Genomic DNA, 7,280 nt, shown 5'->3' with positions numbered 1-7,280 from the left:
TTATGTAATGCGTCCAATTAATTATTGGATACATGTTTGATTACAAAAGATATTCATTCAATGAAATTAATTACTACCATATAAAATAACTTATATTATCTTAGTTCATGTGAGAACTATGTATATTTGATGTGCAATAAGAATAATATGTCATTATCATGTTGCATAACAATTCTTCGATTATTACCTAACGTGTCGGTGTATAAAAGTGATCTAGTCTAGAATTATATAAATTTATAGGGTTACAAAGCCATTTTACTTAGTATACTTTTTTGCTACGGTAAATCCTATCATCTATTATGATTCTAAGATTTCCCGTAATAAAATGTACCTTCTGTTATGACTTTTACCGTAGCAAAAAAAATCGTAGTAAAAGGTCATTTTACTACTAATGTTATCATCCTCAATTAGCAGACTGTTGATTTAATCCCAGCTTCTTTTTCCCCAATTTCACCTTTGGATACACTTGATTCATTAATTACACATTCGGTCAAATAACATGCGATGGGAGATATGGCCCCTAAACTTTAGATAATTCCCCCATTAATAAATTTAGGGCTAAATACACTTTGCACCCCTGAAGTATAACTTATGTAACACTTCCTTAAAGTATCATTTGTAACACTTACCCCTCTCAACATCAAATATTTGATATTTTAAAATTAAAACATAATAAAAATAACAATCTAATAATTATTGGATCATAAAAATTGAAAAGTAACTAAAACTAAATTATTGAAAAAAATATAAAAATTAATATATATATATATATATATATATATATATATATATATATATATATATATATATATATATATATATATATATATATATATATATATATATATATTATATTGTATAATAATGAAAAATATATTTTAAGAAATTTATGGATATGAATATATTCGATTAATTGGTCCAATAACAATTAGATGTTATTTATTAAATATGTACCCAACAATACAAGATAATATTTTTAAATTTTGAAATATTGCATTTTCAACAGATATTTTTAGTTGTATAATTTAATTATACTTTTTAATAATTATTATTTTAAATAAAAAAAAGAAAATTTTAAGGTAAGAGGATTTATAATACAAATTGAATTGAACTTGAGGGTTAAGTGTTATTGAGGGTATATGTTACCCCCTTAGTCGGTAACATCGGTAATGACTCGAGTGTGGCCGAGAAAGGGTGCCAAGCAAGGGTTGGCACAAGACAACCACACAATCGGCCAATGAGTGGTCGAGTGGTGGGCAAGCATTTGGGGTGTTTGTCCGAGAAAGCAAGGATCGGCTTGATTCAAGTGGGAACGGTGATCGATAGTACTTATGGCTGGTACGGGCGTTGCTCGGCAGCGAATGCGGACAAGCGTGGGCAGTAATCGGCATGTGGCCGAGAACTTGGGCAAACGAACGTTCGAGGGAAATCGACCACGACTTGAAAAGTGTGGGCAAGTTGGCACGGCCGATTGGCAAGTCAAGGAAAGCAGCCCGATGTGCGGGCGTGCTAATGACCGTGTGGCAAAGAACTGGCAAGTAATTGGCAGGGCGAGCAAAATGTGCGGAAAAGGCAAGGCAGATGGGCTGCCTAACAATCGGGCGGGCTGTTTTGGGCCGTCTGGTGCGCGCGCGCGCGCCCGATCAAGATGAGCCTCGAAAACCAGCATTGTGGGCGGTTTTGAGGGAAGTTGCGGAGCGGTTGAGGCCTGAAAAGAATGAAAAACTGCTCCTTATTACTTGTAATAGTTAGCCAAGTGTCAAGCAAGTATGCGCCATGTGTCTCTAGGTAGTTTTATGTGAAAACTACCTTTTTCCTTGTATTTATATGGCTATGAGTGCACAAATCCGACCAGTCTAGCATTAGAGAGTTCATATTGCAATTGTGGGCATTCTGAGTGAGGATTTTGTGTGTGCACCTTAGTTTCCTTTGTATTCTTTGTGAGAAATAAATATAAAGGTTGGGCATTGCCCGTAAACGTGCTTGTGTGTTGTTTTCCGCTGTATACTCTTGTGTTCGTTTATGTTGGCTTAAAAGACTTGTGTTTGTGCGTTTTGTTCGAAGAGAATCGAGAGGAAGGCTGACTGATTTGGTGGGCAAATCAGGCCGCATGGGCGAAAATTTCTTGATCAAAGAAACCCCTGTGACAGTTGGTATCAGAGCCCGGTTCAAGGGTTCTGAACGTGCTGCTGTTCGGCATGGCTGAAGATTCTGGATCTTCAACAAATCCAAATCCTACTCGTGTGATGATGCTAGAGATGGAATCAAGGCTGCAACGTCTTGAAGCCTTGGTTGGGCCGCCCCTATATCCAACGGATCCACCAATCTTGCAAAGGCTCGCTGATGGGAAGCGAGAAATCGATCGTTTGTCAAGATCGTTGGATGATCTGCCCCAATTTGTGGAGGGCAGATTCACGTCCGTTGCTGAGGAGATGGGAATCCTCATTGATGCCGTTGAGACGAAGCTTGAGGGAATGCTTACGGATTTGATGGTGTTGAAAAGGGCTGTTCGAAATGAAGGATAAAGTTATGAGGGCAGAACGTCGGGATCCAAAGTTCGTGTGCCGAAACCGACTGCGTTTGATGGTGTGCGCAGTGCCAAAGAAGTCGAAAACTTCGTGTGGGATATGGAGAATTACTTCGAGGCTGCAAAGGTTCCGGATCGCGAGAAAGTGACCATTACAAGTATGTATCTAGTGGGTGATGCAAAACTGTGGTGGCGTGCTCGTTTGTACGATGATGCAAGTGCTAACCGAGTGAAGATCGAGACTTGGGAAGTGCTGAAACGGGAATTGAAAGAGCAATTCCTTCCTTGCAACGTGGGATGGATTGCAAGGGAATCCCTTAGGCAATTGAAGCACAAGGGAACCGTGAGGGAGTATGTCAAGGATTTTAGTTCATTGCTCCTTGACATACGTGACATGTCCGATGAAGATAAGTTGTACAACTTCATGGCTGGATTGCAGCCATGGGCCCAAACCGAGTTACGGAGACAAGGTATGAAGGATCTGCCAAGTGCCATTTCGGCAGCAGATCGACTTGTCGATTACAAGGTGATGGGGGCCGATGATTCCGATAAGGAAGGCTCGAAGAAGGATAAGTCCAAGGGAAAGAAGTTCGGTGGCAAGGGTGGCCGTAATTGGAAGCAAAAAGAGAGCGGTGATGGCGAGGGATCCACGGTGCAGGCCAAGGCCGGTGGACAACCCGTTGTCAACAAACAAAACCGTGGTTGTTTTCTATGTGATGGCAACCACCGGATGAGAGACTGTCCTAAGAGGATCAAGTTGAACGCTTTGATGCGGGAGTCGGATAGTGAGGAAGAGTCGGATGAGACGAGGCGTGCAAATCCGATTCAGTTGTTGAGTGCTTTGGTCATGGACAAGGCACCCAACGGCACCAAGGGCTTGATGTAGGCCACGGTGCTGATCAATGGAAAGGAAGTGAGGGCAATGGTTGATTCGGGAGCAACTCATAACTTCTTTGCCGAAAGAGAAGTCAAGAAGCTGGGCTTGACTCTCTCAAAATATGCAAGTCAAGTTAAGGCTGTAAATTCAGAGGCGGGGCCGGTGAAGGGCATAACCGATGTTGATTTAGTGATCGGTTCTTGGAAAGGGCAGTGCGGATTGACTGCCGTACCACTAGATGATTTCGATGTGATATTGGGGCAAGAGTTCCTACTTGCTGCCAAGGTTGCGGTGATACCATTTCTCGGAGGGTTGATGATTATGGACGAAGAGGGTCCATGCTTCGTTGAATGCTCGTACGTGACGAAAGAAAAGGCGGGAAAGAAACCGGTGGCAATGTTGGCTGCGGTGCAATTGGAGGCAGAATCGAATGACGAGGAGTCATCGAGCCTAATTGCAGCCGTTAGAAACAAGACGGACAATTCTCGGGCTGGTTTGCTTGTACGTGCATTGCCGAGAAATGATACAAAGGCCGAAGGCAAGTTGAGGTATTCAGTTGGGCTTATGAATGGGCATTGTGGCCTTACTTTTGTTCCAAGTTGCAGCGCTGTGTGGCATGGTCTGCGGGTTCGAAATGTGGTATCTTCTGAATTTGCGTTGCGTGTTGGATTTTTGTTGTGGTGGTTTCTGTTGTTGATAAAATGGAAGCCGTGTTTGGGTGATTTCCGTGGGTTGGTGGTCTCCTTTCTTGATTGGTGTGGCAATCGAGATAAAATGCTAGTGGTGCCAAAAACTAGCATTTTCACTTGTAGTATGGTGTTGCTGTTTGAACGTGATTGGCGTTCGTTTTTCCGAGGGCTGAAAGAATTTGTGGGAAATTCGTGGGATCAGACTTGGGATTTGGGTTTCGATGTGGTGCTGTTGATCAAGCACAATCGAGAACGGTGGCAAGACAAGTGGAAACGAGGGAAAGCTGAAGCTGATGGTTTCGGTTCGACGAGGGCGTCGAACACCGTTGGTGGGGGGGGTCTGTTACCCCCTTAGTCGGTGACATCGGTAATGACTCGAGTGCGGCCGAGTCATGGCCGAGAAAGGGTTCCAAGCAAGGGTTGGCACAAGACAACCACACAATCGGCCAATGAGTGGTCGAGTGGTGGGCAAGCATTTGGGGTGTTTGTCCGAGAAAGCAAGGATCGGCTTGATTCAAGTGGGAACGGTGATCGATAGTACTTATGGCTGGTACGGGCGTTGCTCGGCAGTGAATGCGGACAAGCGTGGGCAGTAATCGGCATGTGGCCGAGAACTTGGGCAAACGAACGTTCGAGGGAAATCGACCACGACTTGACAAGTGTGGGCAAGTTGGCACGACCGATTGGCAAGTCAAGGAAAGCAGCCCGATGTGCGGGCGTGCTAATGACCGTGTGGGCAAAGAACTGACAAGTAATTGGCAAGGCGAGCAAAATGTGCGGAAAAGGCAAGGCAGATGGGCTGCCTAGCAACCGGCCGGGCTGTTTTGGGCCGTCTGGCGCGCGCGCGCGCGCGCCCGATCAAGATGGGCCTCGAAAACCAGCCTTGTCGGCGGTTTTGAGGGAAGTTGCGGAGCGGTTGAGGCCTGAAAAGCATGAAAAACTGCTCCTTATTACTTGTAATAGTTAGCCAAGTGTCAAGTAAGTATGCTGCCAAGTGTCTCTAGGTAGTTTTATGTGAAAACTACCTTCTTCCTTGTATTTATATGGCTATGAGTGCACAAATCCGACCAGTCTAGCATTAGAGAGTTCAGATTGCAATTGTGGGCATTCTGAGTGAGGATTTTGTGTGTGCACCTTAGTCTTCTTTGTATTCTTTGTGAGAAATAAATATAAAGGTTGGGCATTGCCCGTAAACGTGCTTGTGTGTTGTTTTCCGCTGCATACTCTTGTGTTCGTTTATGTTGGCTTAAAAGACTTGTGTTTGTGCGTTTTGTTCGAAGAGAATCGAGAGGAAGGCTGACTGATTTGGTGGGCAAATCAGGCCGGACCGGCGAAAATTTCTTGATCAAAGAAACCCCTGTGACAGTATACATTATGAGTGTAAACTGTATTTAACCCATAATTTATACAACATGTTCATGTCCCGCGGAATTATGTGTACATTATATTGAAATTAAATATGGCAAATTGTTTTATTTTATTTTGCACCAAACCAAAAAACTTTAATTGCATTTAATAGATTAAATGAAAAAAACAATCTACAAGCTCACATTTGAAAGGTCGTCATCATCAATTTTCTTTTGTATTTATCTACAAAGATTTTACGTGAATTAATGACATGATTTATCTCTACTTAAAAAATTAAAAATTCATCTCAATAGATAATATATAAGGATCATGTATTGCTATAGTTTCTACTTGTATCTCGATATCTTCATCTCTCTGCAAATATGAAAAGCTCCAATCACTTAATACTGAGTATTGTTTTCTTGATGGTGCTTGTCTTCATTAATGGTTTGATCTTTACCTTAATACATATCTTTTTAATTAATTTTTCAATAGGTAGTGAGTTTTTGTTTTAAACCAATTACGGTTCCTTTCTAGTCGCGCTTCCGGGTCTGTTGTTATAACTCGTACCTCGAGAAGTACCAGAAAGTGTTATTCACAAATTATAAAATATAAATAAACCTCGTGATTATTTGTGATTTATATTTTAAAAATATATACGCGTTTCTTTGTAAATTAATATGCGTAAACTATAAATGCAGACATTGGATCAGCTAATGCTACGGAGGAAAACCAAGAGAAATTTCTTATAAGAGTGAGCAAAACTTACACGGGCTTATGTGCGTTGCCGAAGTGTGTGTCTACTTGCAAGTCTGAGGGGCTTCTAGATGGACAATGCGCTCCCCTAGGTAAAAGACTTGTTTGTTTGTGCTCCGATTTTCACCGGATATGAAGGATATATGATAACTGTAGCTACAATAGTTATTGCTATTAGCAAGAAATCATTTCACTTGTATTGCTATTAATGGTGCTATAGTATAATAATAAAATATTATTGAAAAGAAAATAAATGAGGTTTTATGATTTTGTATGCGTCTCTCAAAATTTTTTTTTTCATGAGCGGTTGGATGTGAAACTGAACCACTTTGGCCTTGTTCGGTTATTATTACTGATTAAAATATAGGGATTAGTAAGAATCATACATATTAGTCATTTCCTAGATGCTACACTGGTGAAATACACTGGGTAATCTTGCACCATACATGGATATATACATAATAAATACACACACTTATGTGTATGTGTGTTTAGTCGATATATTTATCGTAGCATCTCATAGACTCATATTACTCAACCCGCTCACTCGCTGCAAAAGTTAAAGCCATCAATCACTAATATTTATTCGTGGTTTTCGTGAAATAAGTTTAATGAAAAATTATTACATATATTTTATCATGAAGAAATAAATATATGCACGTTCCAGAATTCCTTACTTTTTTAGATTCCGAATATTCATATTGAAATTGCTTCTTTGCAAACCTTGCCTATATTAAATTTTCCTTCAAAATTATTTCAAACAAATTCCACACAATCCACGACTTGCACACACACAAAAAAGAAAAATATATAATCTTCGACGCTCTTTGAATCTCAATAATAATGTTTTAAGAAAGAGCCATGAATTAATGTGAAATTACATACACATTTTACCTCTTAAATATCCTTGATCACCTAGTATTTGTGGTCCAATTCATAAAAGATAAGAGAGATTGTCACTTGCATAATTTTGCTTTAATTTTTGTAGAGAATATTTATACATATACACATTATTGTGAGTTATAATCATGGCGAGAGATTTAGTTAAGAAACATGTAGCACTATGTCATTCGTCCAATTAATT

At 40.4% G+C, this 7,280-nt stretch overlaps 1 long non-coding RNA gene across 1 annotated transcript; it reads left to right on the top strand.

Moving 5' to 3' along the window:
* The first annotated feature begins 5,789 nt into the window (after window positions 1-5,789).
* LOC148772194 (uncharacterized) lies at window positions 5,790-6,492 on the top strand. The gene is made up of 2 exons (XR_016030062.1): window positions 5,790-5,887; window positions 6,142-6,492. It is a non-coding gene; the product is annotated as an uncharacterized LOC148772194 (long non-coding RNA).
* Window positions 6,493-7,280: the final 788 nt, after the last annotated feature.

The sequence above is a fragment of the Erythranthe guttata genome, chromosome 2 (genome assembly GCF_056151865.1).
Source record: "Erythranthe guttata isolate IM_541 chromosome 2, IM_541, whole genome shotgun sequence".
Lineage (NCBI taxonomy): Eukaryota > Viridiplantae > Streptophyta > Magnoliopsida > Lamiales > Phrymaceae > Erythranthe > Erythranthe guttata.
Note: the sequence above shows the minus strand (reverse complement) of the source record. Positions and strands in the feature narration are given on the sequence as shown.